This window comes from Ambystoma mexicanum, chromosome 3q (genome assembly GCF_040938575.1).
Source record: "Ambystoma mexicanum isolate Mex_15411 chromosome 3q, UKY_AmexF1_1, whole genome shotgun sequence".
In the NCBI taxonomy this organism is placed as follows: domain Eukaryota; kingdom Metazoa; phylum Chordata; class Amphibia; order Caudata; family Ambystomatidae; genus Ambystoma; species Ambystoma mexicanum.
The window spans coordinates 762,760,881-762,776,211 of NC_090926.1; the positions used below are offsets into that span (position 1 = coordinate 762,760,881).

Genomic DNA, 15,331 nt, shown 5'->3' on the forward strand with positions numbered 1-15,331 from the left:
GCTAACCCAGCTCCCGGATGGGACTTTAATGTGGTACTTTCTAGACGCATGGGCCCTCCTTTCGAACCCATGCACAAGGCAACTCTTAAAGACCTCACTCTTAAGGCTGCTTTCCTAATAGCCATCACCTCCATTAGGAGAGTAAGTGAACTACAGGCTCTTTCTGTACTAAACCCTTTTGTAACCGTTCACAAGGATAAGGTGGTTCTACGCACAAACCCAAGGTTTGCACCAAAATTCATCTCGAAATTTCATGTAAACCAGTCAATAGAACTACCAACGTTGTTTCAAAACCTTTCCAGCTTGGGAGAAAAAAGTCTGCATACCCTAGATGTACGCAGAGCTGTCATGTTCTACATGGAAAGAACCAGACCACTGAGAAAGACTAATCAGTTCTTTGTCTCTGTGGCAGCAGGAAGAGAAGGAGATGCAGTTTCAAAGTCCACTATATCTAGATGGATTGTTCAATGCATCACTCTCTGTTACACTCTTGCTAAGAGAGAACTACCCTTCAAGCCAAGAGCACATTCCACTCGAGGCACTGGGGCTTCCATAGCGTTCATTGCAAATGTTCCCCTTGAGTCCATCTGCAAAGCGGCTACCTGGAGTTCTGTGCACACCTTTACAAAACACTACTGTCTAGATGCACACTCTAGATCTGATTCCCAGGTGGGACAGGCAGTATTAAGATATCTTTTCTCTACTGTTCCTTCTCATAACCCACCGCCAACTCCGGGTACTGCTCGCTAGTCTATGCACAGCATGTGATTCTAAGCAGATTAACAAACATCAGAAGACAATGCATTACTTACCGTAAAAGCGTTTCTGATGGTTGTATCTGCTTAGATTCACATGCGCCCACCCTTCCTCCCCGCTCGGATGGAAGGAACATAGACATCTTTTTCTATATTTCTCTCTTTTCTGTACTCGCTCACGTCTAGAAGGCTCACTCAGGGCAGAAAAATACAAACCGAGGGACCTCGACGCGTGAGGGATTGTGGGTACAACGCACGTCACTATAGGGATAGTGTTACAGACACGCCTTGTCGACGTCCCCTTTTTCGACTACGAAAAACAAAATGCAATACTCGGCAGTGACCACTGGATGTCGGACCTATGCACAGCATGTGAATCTAAGCAGATACAACCATCAGAAATGCTTTTACGGTAAGTAATGCATTGTCATATATATATATATATATATATATATATGTTTTCAGAAGTGTTTGCTAATCTATATCGAACCGGTAAAGTCTAAGTTGATGGTCTTCTCTGTTAAATAGACATATGAATATACAGGCATTACGGTCTGTTCAATGCCACTGCTCGGGGAGTTATAGCGACTTTAGCCATGGTATACACTATGCTTGGACAGTTGCCAGATATCTTCCTAATATTTTCCTTTGATAAATCCAAAAGAGACTGGTTAGTCATAAATAGAAGAGATTGGGCCACTAACATAGGAATTTCAATGATAACGATTAGGGTGAGTCCATGGAGATTCAATGCACCCACAAGAGATATACGGAGCATACATGTGACAACAAAGAAAACCTAGATGCATTAAGCATTTTATACATTAATGAGCACTATGCGCTTTAATGCTGGCACATTGCACTTTAATGTTGCTGTATTTTGCACGAGTTGCATTAGACACTTTGAGCGAAATGCATGCACAAGGCACTTTACAAAGCTTGTGATAATATGTTGAACTATGTATGTTCCTTTTTATACAATTTTGTGTATATTTTATCTACATTTTAACATTCTAGTGGGGGTGTGTTCAAGAAATTGAAAGTGTTCCGTATTAAAACTGTTATTTCATCCGTTCCAAAATGGCCGATAGGCTCACAGTTACCTGCTCAGCCCATCTTTTATGTCAATTTTATGTCAAACTTCCTGTCACATGAGGTATTTTAACAATATGGTGTTTGTGTATCACTTGTTGTGATCAAGCGGTGAGGTAACCGCGTAACGCGTCATTTCTGTGCCACTAAGTATGGAGCACCACGTATTTAGTGGTTTTTATTTATAGTCATGGTCTACATAATAAAGAAGATATTTTGTCTGCAGTAAATGAGCTTCCTGGTGATTCTCTGTTTAACGGGGGAGTGCCTCCCATTCTGACTGTAGGAAAACAGTCTCATCCTATATATAAGCAATGAGTGAAGAGGCAGCAGTGCATAGGATACAATATACAATACAGTAAATACTGTTGCTTATATATATCAAAATCCTGTCAGTCTCATGTGTTAGAGGTGTTCGACCTGTGCCAAAGGTTTGGTGGCTGGCTGTCACGCAAAAGGCCACGGATTACATGTTTGTATTAAGCAGGCTGGCTTGCGTGGTTGAGAAGGGTACTGAGCGGTTTCGCGGCCAGTTGAATCGTTTCTGTTTGGAAACACATGCGGGAAGATTGGCGTGGGAGTATTGGGCGAGGCAAGCCACGTCGTGCAGGGGCGCGATAACCACATAGGTTTGCGGCAGATAACCTCTGGCGGAGGGGTTTGTGAATAAAGACGCTACAGGAAGTAGTTTACGGGGGTTAGGCAGGTGAAGCGGGAGATTTGAAGGTGTGCTCAATGAGCAGGGCAAAAGAAGACAGAGCGGACAGACTCTTAGGTGGACTAGCCCTGGCGTCCTGTTGCGAACAGGGGCAAACAGACCTTATTTTGGCCTTATTCACTGGCCGTCGCTTCTGCCTGCCGGCGGAACTTGCTGGTTGATATGCAGCCTAGTTGCTAGGCAACAAGCCATAAACAGCCTCACTTGGCGCCGCGTTGCGCCTGACTTTTTAAAATCAGGCAACAAAGGAAAATGGATCGGGTGAGCGTGTTGAGACAAGTAACGCAATGTGTGCGTATTAGAAGCTAGCAGGCTTCAAAAATCAGTAGAATGGGGCATGTTAGAGCAGTTTGCCTCACCATTCACTTTGAACAAAGAAGTCGGCATGGATGCGGGCAGACAGCAGGATTCATCGGATCCGCGAAGCATGTGATGAAGGTGGTGCTCCTGATGGCTCCTGAACGGTGGCCCTAATGCGTGTCCGCTTCTCCTCCTTTCGTTGCCCTGAGGGGGCTCAAAAAATCTTAGTGTGGCTCAACAGCCTGAACAGACCCCTCCAGTTCACTGTGACAATTGAGAAAGATTCTATCAATTTTTTAGATCTAACCCTGTATCACGAGAATGCTAAAATTCTTGTTAAACCCTTCCACAAAAGTACAGAGAAAAACTCAGTTACCTTACAAATCGCATATAAAACATCTCGGAGACAACTTACCCTACAGGCAATTCTTGAGATTAAAACGGAATAGCTCGGGCAATGAAGCTTAAGAAGAAACATATCACTTGAAGCACAAACTCAGAAGAAGATACCCTAGAAAACTTTCTAAAAAAGCAGCCAAACAAGCTTTTAACAATAATAGGGAAGTTAGCCTAGAAGATGAAAAGCCCAAAAAAAGGTCTAGATGAAAGAATAGTGTGTGTGAACACATTTAACTATGACAGCAATATAATATCCATAAGTTGAAACATTTTGAAAACCACCAAGGCAAATCCGAACACTCTGCTCTTTGCTTATAAAAAAAATCCACCTCCATAGTCAACTGAGTAAGCCAAAGTAAATACAGAAGTAAAAATCCATCCACAATAAGCATCACCAGCCAATGGGGTCTACCCCCAATAGTAGGCCACCATCCTTGTGGGCATTGTTTAGTGTGCAAACTTACTAGGAAAAGCAAAGAGGTCAATGTGGGTTTATACAAATTGTGGGTGCATAAAGATTTCTCTAATTGTAATACAGACATGTAGTGTAAATGATCATGTGTCCTTGCGGTTTACAGTATATAGGTAAGACAAACCGGAAAATTAAAAACTGAATTACAGCACACACAAGTTGCTTGAAAAACAAGATATTACAGGCACCAATGGTCAAGCACTTTGTTGAGAAAGAACATGGTTTTGAGAATTATCCATGGACTGTACTTTTAGTGGTTAAAGGAGAGAACTTGACCATTAGAAATAAGAGACTCCTACAAAAGGACCAAGATTTAATCTTCCAAACAAGAAGCAACCTCCGAGGCCTAAATGAGGCCATTGAGTGGCACAAGCTTAAATAATTACTCACCGATATGTACGTGCCCGCCATTGATCGGTAGTAACTAACAACAAGACATTTTACTGTATAGTCAGTCATTGCCTCCTAACATCCAGTTGTGTGTAGATCTTTAGATATTGTTTTAAGATCCTAGAGGAATAGCAGTGTTCAAATACCTTTTGTGGGCTAAGATACTGTTATAGTATACCGTTTTGGAACTTTTGATCCCAGTCGGGCAGTACATAAAACAACCTTTAGAGGGCTGAGCGCTATGTATGCGGCCTGCCTAACAAAACAAGGACATTCTACATTAGAAGTATAGAAATAAATGAAGGACCACTATTCTGTGCTTCCTTAGAGTGAGCAATATATTCCTTACCTAATATGGCTGCCGACTGTTTTCGCGGCAGTTCTGGGTTTTACTGTTTTTTTCGGAGTTCCTGAGTAACTTTTCCTTCTACACCCAAAGGAGTTGAGCTCCCGGATGCTATACCTGTGAGCTAGATTGCCACGTTTGTACGTTATTTTTCGGCCCGAGGATCGAGCGTCGCACAGGCAATAGATGATGTTTTCATCACCGCCTCAGGGTAAGTGGAGCTCCCCTCTTTTAATTCACTATTTGAGTATCCTTACAGTATTGACAGAAACTCAGCTCTGTGCATTTCAAAGCGGGGTGTGTTCACTACGGTTAACTATAGAATAGCTGTATTCTTAAACAGTACTGAAATAATATGGGGCCGCCCGGCTAGTGACTAAAAGGTAGTCTTTTTTTGTAATTAATTACAGTCAGTAGCCATGAATCTATTTTTCTGCAACTTTCTACCCCAAGGTGTGATTTGGATAAGACTGCCTAGAGAGTCTACCTACTCCCAATTCCTTATTGGGACAGGTAAGCAATTTCGTTTGAGCTTCAGAGAGCCTATAGGTAAACTAGACCAGTCGAGATCTAATAGTAACTGTCATGATGCATGTCCCCAGTCTTCAGGGCCAAACCAGCCTTCCCAAGTTGCAGGCTTCCATTGGGGGTTTAAAGACCACACAACGTTATCAGAGGCTCTCCTGGAGCCAGTCGTGGCGCCTTTGGCACCAGGCTCATACTATTTGACCACATGGAATGCGGTTCCAGTGAACATGGAGGCACATATAGCCCAGTCCTGAAGAGCTGAGCTATGCAGTCTAGTTTCTAGGGTGTGGCTGGGCCTGGAACTATTTTACCAGAGACTACTTTACCTGGGCTATATAAACCACACCCAAAGAGCAGAACACGCTTCGCGTTATTCTGCACTCCTGCAGCGTAACGCTCACCTTGCCAGCTCAGCTCCTGCTTCCCTGTTATCGTCATCGGGAACCACGGACCATCAGCACCTGTCGAAAAAGGGAAAAACAAGAAGAACAGTAGTTAAGTTCATACTTGAGAGAAGCAGTCTTTCCAGTTCGTCTGAATGGCTCTCTCCCGCCGCTCCCGAGGACCACTGCACCTGCAGAAAGGAGAAAAGAAGGGAGAATGAAAACTTACCCGGAGGCATCAGTCTTCTCAGGATTCCATCGAAGCAGTCGTAATTCCACAAGGTTGCTGCTCCGGAGCATCACTGCACCTGCAGAGGAAGGAAAAAGAAACACCAGGTTAGCCACGCAATAGAAAAATACCCATTTTGAAATACATCTCAATGCCGCACTCCCGCGCTAACACCCACCTGCATAAATATTGCTCAGCGCTGCATTTAGGAGTCCATTGCTTAACCTGGCATCTCCAAGACCGCTCCTGCAAAATAATGAGGACAATAGTGAAACTTTGGCAACAAGAAGAAACACATTAAGCAAAAACAGTTACCAAGAACCAACTGGTACCAAGACTTACTTACAAAGTTTGGTCTGGATTCCACTTACAGGCCGTAGGATCAGTGACGGAACTAGATCCAGTGAAAGTGCCTAAGAACATTAAAGCGCCCCTGCATTCAGACGCAGGACGTAGAGTCCATTGTTAAAATACCTAAGGATAGCGCCCAAGCGTGAGTGAAGCAGTGGGACAGGAAGAGATGCGCACCTTCATCGCTCAGCTTCGTGCAACGCCCCCGTGGAGACCAGGTGTGTGTACCAGTAACCTGGGATATTACCACTAGACTTAATTTTATTTAACAGAATACCAAGGAGCCTTTGTGAATGCTAGAGTACTCCACCTCCTTAACGACAGACTGTCTACACTACGTGGTATCCTACTGCCCTTATCATTAACAAGAGGTAATTTATGGGTTCCGTTTGAATGAGCATTTTGAGCTCTTCTTACACAAATAATAAACGTTTGACATGCAGTATCTTTAGAGAGCAAGACGTGAATTGAGACTGGTTGTCTCATGCAAATTAAATGTATTTTTCAGACTTGTGCGTCCATTTGGGGAAACAGGCACACTGGAGTATCATAGAAGAACCCAGTATCCCATATAGACTACAACCACTCTAGCGCGAGGTAAAGACTTTTTTTTTCTTCGACCACTGTGTTTTTGTAGACGAATGTACTGCGAAGTTATTAGCACTCATCTGGCTTAAATCTTTTTTATATCTTTTACAAACAGCACTCCCATCAAATATGCACAATTAATGGCGTTTTTGGAAAGATTATTCCATACCAACCATAAAATTCACGTGACCGATTAGGAAACCCTGCTGAAGAAAGTTCCATATGAAATATAGAGAACTGAAACATGTCGAGGCAAAAACTCTAGTAGTTCGAGATACTAGATATGTATTGAGATCCTTGTATTGAGATCCATCAAACCTCATTCCTAAATGTCTAACAAAATCTAAGTTTGGAGTTAACAGATGTCATCAATATATCAGCAATGAATTGCTGCTATTAGATCATTAGCTTTTTCATTGTCACAAGTACTTTATTTTCATAATGTTTTATTCTGACTGTTTAATTGTATTTTATGGATTAACAATAAATTGAATGTTTTTGAAATACTAATTGATTTCTGGAAGCGCTGTTGGGTACGCGTCTACCTCGTTTCTCTATAAATTCTCCTTATGCAGTGCCATGGCCCCCTCTTCCCAGTTTCTCGGCGGCGGTGGGTCCTGAAAAATGGAGAATAAATTGAAACCGATCCCAACACTTTTTCACAAACACAACAAGAGAGGGAAGGCAAAGTAACACAGTGAATTCAGAGTCAGTAGGCCGGATCCGCTTTAAGATGATCAAAACGAAATATGTCCAAGGTCACACGGTTGCAGTGCACAAAAGTCTTGTAACGGTTCAAAACGGAGTTGGACCAAAGAAAGGGACCAGTTAGATGGTCAAGGCAGCCAGCCCAGTCCAGAAGGTTAAGGGGTTATTATTACCTTGTAGCAATCTTTAGAAAGGGAGGCCTGACGGATAGAGTACCTTAAAGTGATGAGAATACTCCAGCGGGGGCAGTTGTTCCTGGCAGCGGATGCAAGTCGGTGCTTCGTCCGGGGGAAGAGGATCTCATCGGGGAGGAAGACAGGAGTCTGTTGCACTGCCAGGGTAGAAACCAGCCACAGAGTTTCTCAGGTACAAGGAGCGGTCCTTTGGTTCGCGGACCAGTGGTAAGTGGCTATCCGGCTGCCGGGGTGCTTGGCACGGGCAATTCGACCACAGGACCGGTCTGGGGTGCGAAGAGAAGAAGGTAAACTGGTTGTGCCCACCAGTCAGGGGAAGAAGCCTCTCCAGCCGGGAGATCTTCTCTGTCGTCGGGAAGTGATGAGTCGGTTCCGCAGGGCTCCACCGGTGGTGTCGTCGTGGTAGGTCGGCTCAGCTTCTCCCTCATCGGATTCTCAGGTCTTGTGGCGACTTCTGAAGTTCCAGTCCCCAAAGCCCTGCTTTTATGCAGCATACCCCCATTCACTCAGCCTAGCTGTCAATCAAACATGCTAAGTGGTGAGCCGACCACTTGGGCCAATCACACAAGAGTGCGACTTGAGTTACCAAGGTAACTCAGTCCAGGGTGCCTAAACCCCCCCTCCCACACCCCCTGTGGTACCCAGACAGAGTGGCACCACTTTTGGAGGCTTCTGTGGAGAAGCCCGCCAAAAAGTGGAACAAAGGGCTCGACTTGGGTTGGAGTCACAGAAGAGAACACAAATGCCATTTTAGAATCGAGTCCTGGCAAAAAATACCAACCGGCAAATTAATATTAATTGAATAAACCGGCGGTATGTTCGAGGCTATGAGAATTAAATAATTAAAGTTGGTAGCCTCGAACAATGGGAAAATCCCATAGGGAAATATTCGCGGTCGAATATAAAAAGTAGTATCCACTGCCACCAATCAAAACTCGATCAGGGGGGACGGAGACGTGCCCCCTCGACTAACAGACCCCAGGGCAATCGAATTGCCCCGACCAGTACGTCCACAATATGATGGTTTGTACTGGTTTCTGTTAATAATTTGGGACTAGTAAAGCCAATTGTGACTTTACATGCCCTGGGAGACAGTAGTCAGTCCCAGGGTATGGAGTCTATGGTGGGGTGTCACTAAGACACCCCTGTGTTACTGCACGGAGGGTGCTGTGTTACACCCATAGTAAAAACACATGAGATCCTATGGAGTAAAGGACCCCATAGCCCATAAAACACATTAACAGTCAAAGGAACACCATAAATCATGTCCAAGAGTGGGAGAAAAAGAGTCTCACTCTTGGCAGGAGAAAAAAACAAACTCCAGAAATCCAGCAAAGCTGCTGGGGGACTCACTAGGTTAGGAAATTCAGCCTAAAGAGAGAATTCTCCCTAACACTTGGATACGGAGCCTAGGTGGGGAACTGTCTAAGTGCTCAGTCTCTGGAATCCTGGGCCCTGAAGCCGTTGAGGTGCAGGGGACGTGCACAAGGATTGCCCCTATTATTGGCCCGTCGTTTTCTTGTGGGTACTGTGATGGTTTTCCCAGACTCCTTGGCTAAGGAGCTGCAACTATACTGAGTATGATATGATAAGTAATTTTTAATGTGCCTGTACACAAGAGTTTCTAGGCTTGACAAGGAAGGGAAGACAGAAGGAGAACAATGATCTTACTAGGCCTTGTGTAATTCAGATCGTGCAAGTGCGGGGGGTGGGAGGGGGAGAAGTGCCGAAGGGGCAGGGGAACGGCAAGGGGAAGGGGAAGGGGAAGGGGAAGAGGGAGAGGGAGTGCAAAGGAACTTGTAAGTGCTTCCAGGGAGGAGGCTCTTAAGTGCAGAGAGTCAGGGGACTGTAGGGTTGCAGATACAGTCCCCAGGTGGTTGGGGCCCGGAGGCAGTGCAAGGCCATTTGGTCATGCAGGAGCCTGGTACCGTAAGTTCAGTGGATATCCAGGTAACCAGTATGCGCAGCAGACAGGACATCAGCACGGGAGAGTGAAAGGGAAAGCGGAAGCGAAAAGGAAGGTCTTGAGTTGCTTTCGGGACCTTAGGTGGTCCTGCTCAAGTTTGAGAGGGGCAGGGTGGCTGTTGCAGAGGAAGGCTCCATCCGAGAACCGAGATCTGCCCCCACACGCTCTTCATGGAGAAGTTTCTGACCCTCAGAGAGTTGGAGGTAGATGAGGGGAGGCCTCGAGAAGGGAGATTCTTAGGAAGAGAAAGTTGAATGTAGTGTGGTCCCCGGCCTCAGAAATCCTTGTGAGCGATGCAGAGGGTCTTGAACAGTGGAGAGATTTCAGGGCTGGAGAGATACGATCCCTGGGCTTGAGGCCAAGGATAAGTCTCACAGTCCTGTTCTGGATTAGTTGTAAAGGGGCGAAGAGTAGAGGCAGGCAGATTTAGAAAGAGGCTGTTGCAGTAGTCCAGCCTAGAGAGTACCAAGGCTCTGGAGGCAGTGAGCTTCTGGGGAAAAGTGAGAAAAGGAATACCTCGGAGGAGGTGCAGTTAATAGTATGAATTCTTGGAAACGTCAGAGATGTGAGGAGAGAAGGAGAGGGGCCAGAGTGACAGAGGGAAGGCGGGAGCAGGTGTCCCAGTGAGGAGGATCTCTGTCTTACTGGCATTAAGGCTGAGATTTTTGGAGGCACACCGTTCCTGAATTGTGGATAGACAGTCGGGAATGAGAGGATCTCCTCTTCACTCACCATTATCTTCTGCTAAGACTTTGCCCGATTTGGTTTTGGGGTGGGAGCACCGTCTCCGTTCTCCCCTTCGTACCATAGGCATCGTTATCGCACCAGTTGTCGTCCTGGTGCCAGCAAGGCCCACGTCTCCACCGACGCTTGTTTTTTATTGTCAGTCCTCCTGGGGAGCGTTATGCCGAGGGGGACATCCGTTCCCTCACCTTTCTCTCCTGCGCTACCCTGGGCCATCCGGGTCGGTCCTACCGTTGTCAGTTCCTGCTTCTTGTGGTGCCAGCGGCTACCTGTTAACATTTTTCTGAAATGATATGATATATTTTATTTGCATCGTGCTCATACCCAAGTGTTTCAGAGCGTGACGAGGCAAGGGAGGGGGGAAAAGGGAGAACAAAACAGTGATATTACTACACCCAATGACATTGAAAAGGTGCACGTGCAGGGGAGGGGGAGGAGGGAGGGAGGGAAGGGAGAAGTGGAAAGTGCTGAGAAAGGAAAAAACAAAGTGGTAGTGCAGCCACCAAGTGGCAAGTGCTAGGTTTAAGGTACAGACAGGGGGTGTCTAAGTGCAGAAAAAGGGGGTAATGTAGGGTTACAGATACAGACCCAAGTGCATGGTTTGCCAGGAGGCAGGGGGGGGCAGGTACCTGGGTCCGAAATCAGTGGGTAACCAGGTGCCGGTGCCAAGCAGAACAGGTCAGCAGGGGAGAGTAGGAGAGCAGACAGAAGCAAAGAGGAGGGTCTTGAGGTGCTTCTGGAACCGGAGATGGTCTTCCTCAAGTTTGAATGGCATGGAGGCTATACCAGAGGGAGGCCCCACCCGAAGACAGAGATCTACCCCCAGCTTGTTTCTTTGAGAAGTGACTGACCCTGAGGGAGTTGGAGGAGGAGGAGATAAGAGTTCGAGTGGGAAGGTATTTACAGATGTAGAGTTGAATGTATTTTGGACCCAGTCCCCAGAAAGCCCTGTGGACAACGCAAAGGGTCTTGAATTTAATCCTTGCAGCCACTGGGAGCCAATGAAAAGATTTCAGGGCTGGAGAGATGCAATCCTACGGCTTGAGGCCAAGGTCATGTCTCGCAGTCCTGTTCTGGATGAGTTGCAAAGGGCGGAGAGTAGAAGCAGGTAGATTTAGAAAAAGGCTGTTGCAGAAATCCAACCTAGAGAGAATCGGGGCTTGAGAGACAGTGAGCTTCTGGGGGAAGGAGAGTAAAGGCAAAATACCTCTGAGGAGATGCAGTTGGAAGTTTGGCTTCCGGAGCCGCAGGATAACTCGGCGGCCATTTTGTTGGCGATAGAATCCTTATGTTCGGAGATGAGGACGAGATTGCCCTTGATCCGGAACCAGGCTCGACAGAGGAGCCAGAGCCAGGCCCGGGGGTAGCCCCCCAAACAAGAGAAGACGGATCCATCCAGTCCCGCCTTTTCAGCCCTCGCGGCCTACTCACCCTTTGCCCACGTCCCCCGTCCCTGGGGATGACACGGGAACGGACATGGCCACGACGGGTGACGACAGTGGTGACGACGGGACGGAGCTCCCATCGACCCCAGCCCGGGCCTCCCCGCCCGACGAGATCGGATATTTCCATGCAATGATCGCCAGGATATCCAAGCTTTTTCAGCTCTGCCCCGAAGAGAAGAAGGAAGGTTTCCTTTACCAACGGCGCGAGGCCAAGAGGAAAACCGTCCTTGCCATGCCTCTGCTCGATGACATCTGGGACGAGGGTCTCACCCTTCTCAAGAAACGTCTACGATGCCTGCCAAGAGGGATCGGTACGAGAAGAAGTACCGGGTCCCCGATGCGGCACCTTTTTGCCTCAGGGCTCAACCGACCCCTGACTCGGTCGTCTCAGCGGTGGCCAAGAAGAAAGTGGGTGGGGGTGGGGAGCATCGGCCTCAACGTCAACTTCCCTGCCAGACGGCGAAGGAAAGAAGCTGGACCCAATGGGACGAGTTATCTCATCGGCGGCAGCAACAATTAAGGCAGCCAACGCCCTCGCGATCGTGGCCCGCTACGACAGAGTTATGGTACAAGATCGCCCCCCTGTTGGACTTCCTACCAGACGACAAGAGGGCCGAGGCCCTGGAGATCTTGCAAGAAGGCGAAGTGGCGTAAGACCACGCCATTATGGTGGCAACGGACATTGCCGACACCGGTTTCCGCCACTAGGCAACAGCGTTTGCCTCAGACGACGAGGGTGGCTCAAGGCGACGGATTTCCGCCAGGATGTACAAGCCAAGGTTTTGGACATGCCGTTCGACAGGAACAATCTGTTTGGGAAAACAGTGGGTGAGTCCCTCCAAGCCATCTAGGCGGACACGGAGACAGCTAAGGCCCTAGGCGTTCTCCAGCAACGAAGGCTGTCCTTTCGGAGCACCAGAGGCAAGCAGGGTGCCTCCAAGGGATTCGGCGGTGGCTCCTCTATGTACCGCCAAGCGGCCCGCTCCTCGTCACAGGAAGTCTATAGAGGACGAGGCAAGTCGGGTGGACCCCGCCGTCGTCGCTAGGGAGGCCAAGGCGTCAAGGCGTCATCCTAGCAAGATTGAACCGACAGTGGTGTCGGGGCCCCCACCTGAGCACCCCGGTGGGAGGCCGGCTGGCGAAGTTCCTCAGCGTGTGGGAGTCCATCTCCACCGACCGTTGGGTGCTGGACACCCTGGTCCAGGGGCACGCCCTCGAATTTCTAGAAAAATGCTCCAGCATTCCACCCGTGGCCAGGAAGGAAAATCACGTCCCTCAACTGCTATTGGAGGTAAGGGCGATGCTCAAAAAAGGTGCCATCGAGCTCGTCCCGAAGAGGCTCCGGAGTATACTCAAGGTACTTCCTCGTGAAAAAGAAGACCGGAGGATGGCGCCCCATCCTAGACCTGCGCAACTGAACAGGTACATCAAGGCACAGAAGTTCCGGATGGTCACCCTCCAGCACGTGCTGGGACAGCTGGAGGAGGGCAATTTCCTGTTGTCGTTGAATTTGGAGGATGCGTACTTCCACATCCCCATTCTAAAAGGACACCGAAAGTTCCTCAGGTTCATGGTCCAAGGACGGCACTACCAGTTCAAGGCCCTCCCGTTCGGATTGAAGTCGGCACCCAGGGGGTTCACCAAGTGCCTCGCACCGGTGGCGGCGCGGCTGCGCCTGCAGGGGATCCACGTCTACCCCTACCTGGATGACTGGCTCATCCGAGCAAGGACAAGGGAGCTCGCCGTAGATCACACAGCGAAGACCGTCCAGCTGCTCACGGACCTGGGAATCTCCATCAACTTTCCCAAATCCCACCTGGTCCCGTCGCAAGTCGCACTGTTTCTGGGAACCAAGCTTGACAGGAAAGGACGAAGGCCATCCTGGGCAAGGTGCAGCGTCTGCTGGCCATGGACGTGGCCAGGGTGAGGTCCATCAAGTCCCTCCTAGGGATGATGTCCTCCTGCATATATCTTGTGCGCCTGTGTAGGCTTCAGATGCGCCCTCTGCAAGAGTTCCTCGACGCCCGCTGGATCCAAGCGACGGGCAGCTTCGAGGACAGGATCCCGCTCAACGAGACCTTCCTACGAGTGATCCGGTGTTGGGGCACCCACGCTCATCTGACAGCGGGCACAGACTTTCAGACCCCATCTCACCAGATAACGGTGATGACCGATGCCTCCCTGGAAGGGTGGGGAGCGCACTCCGGAGAACTTCACGCGAGAGGTCTTTGGCTCCCGGAGGAGAAGCCGCTCCACATCAACATCCTGGAGCTCTGTGCAGTGTTCTGGGCCCTCAGGTCCTTTCTCCTGTCCCTCAAGGGCAAGGTGGTGAGAATCTTCACCGACAACACCACCACAATGTTCTACATCCGGAAGCAGGGCGGAACCAGATCTCCAGCCCTCTCCAAGGAAACCCAGGATCTGTGGCATTGGGCCGTCGCCCAAGGGATGTTTCTGGTGCCCTTTCATCTGGCAGGGATAAAGAACACCATTGCCGACTCACTCAGCAGGGAGCTGCGCTCATGCCACGAGTGGGAACTACGTCAGGATCAAGTGGATCGACTCTTCCGACGATGGGGAAAACCGCAGATCGACATGTTCGCGACGAACTCGAAGTGCCAGAGGTTTGCCAGCAGGTTTCCCCAACCGAGGAGCATGGGCGATGCTTTCTCGTTCCCCTGGGACGGCCTGTTTCTTTATGCGTTCCCTCCGTTGCCGTCGCTGCTCCGACTCGTCAACAAGCTCAAGAGGTCCCGGTGCAGGATGATTCTCGTCGCAATGGCATGGCCGAGACAGATCTGGTTCCTGGACCTTCTGGACTTGTCAGCGTCCCCACCAGTCAAGCTGCCGACGGACGCGGATCTTCTCTCCAGAGAAGGAGGCGCCATACTTCATCACGACCCGGAGTCGCTGAACTTGCAGGCCTGGCTCCTGCAGCACTAGAGTTTGGAGGGTACGATATCCCGGCTGAATGCAGAGAGGTTCTTGCAAAGGCCAGGGCGTCCTCAACTCTCAAGTGCTACGGACATAAGTGGAAGAGGTTCTCTGTCTGGTGCCGTGCACAAAAGATTAACCCTCTACGGATTACAGCCCCTCAAGTGCTGCCGTACCTACTCTCGCTGGCTAAGGCTGGACTGGCTCACGCCTCCATCAGGATACATCTGGCTGTGATCTCCCGATACACCAGAACCACAGGACGGGCGTCCTTGTGGTCCCATCGCCTGGTGAAGGAATTTATGAAGGGACTGTTCCGATCGTTCCTGCCGGTGAAGTCCCCTGCCCCGGTGTGGGAGCTCAACGTGGTGCTGACCAGGCTCATGGGGGCGCCATTCGAGCCCCTGCATTCGGCGCCGTTGATGTTCCCGTCGTGGAAGACTGTGTTTATTGTGGCATCACCTCCGCAGGACGAGTGGGAGAGATCCAGGCCCTATCCTGCATGCCTCCATACTTGACTTTTCACGACACGAGGGTGGTGCTGAGGACACACCCCTCCTTTATGCCCAAGGTGCCGTCGGACTTCCCCCTCAACGAGCCCTTGGTGTTACCTGTGTTCTTCCCGTCGCCTTCGTCGCCGGCCGAGAGGACTTTGCACTCGCTGGATGTGGCTAGAGCGCTGAAGTTCTACGTGGACCGCACGAAGAGTTTTCGGAAGACATCACAGCTATTTGTGAACTTTGGACATGTGAACCAAGGGAAGGCTCTCTCGAAGGCTTCCATTTCCAG

General features: G+C 49.2%; 1 protein-coding gene across 3 annotated transcripts in view; it reads left to right on the plus strand.

Moving 5' to 3' along the window:
• Positions 1–15,331, plus strand: part of RECQL5 (RecQ like helicase 5) — a 1,190,108-nt gene that overhangs the window by 170,091 nt on the left and 1,004,686 nt on the right. The window lies entirely within an intron of this gene.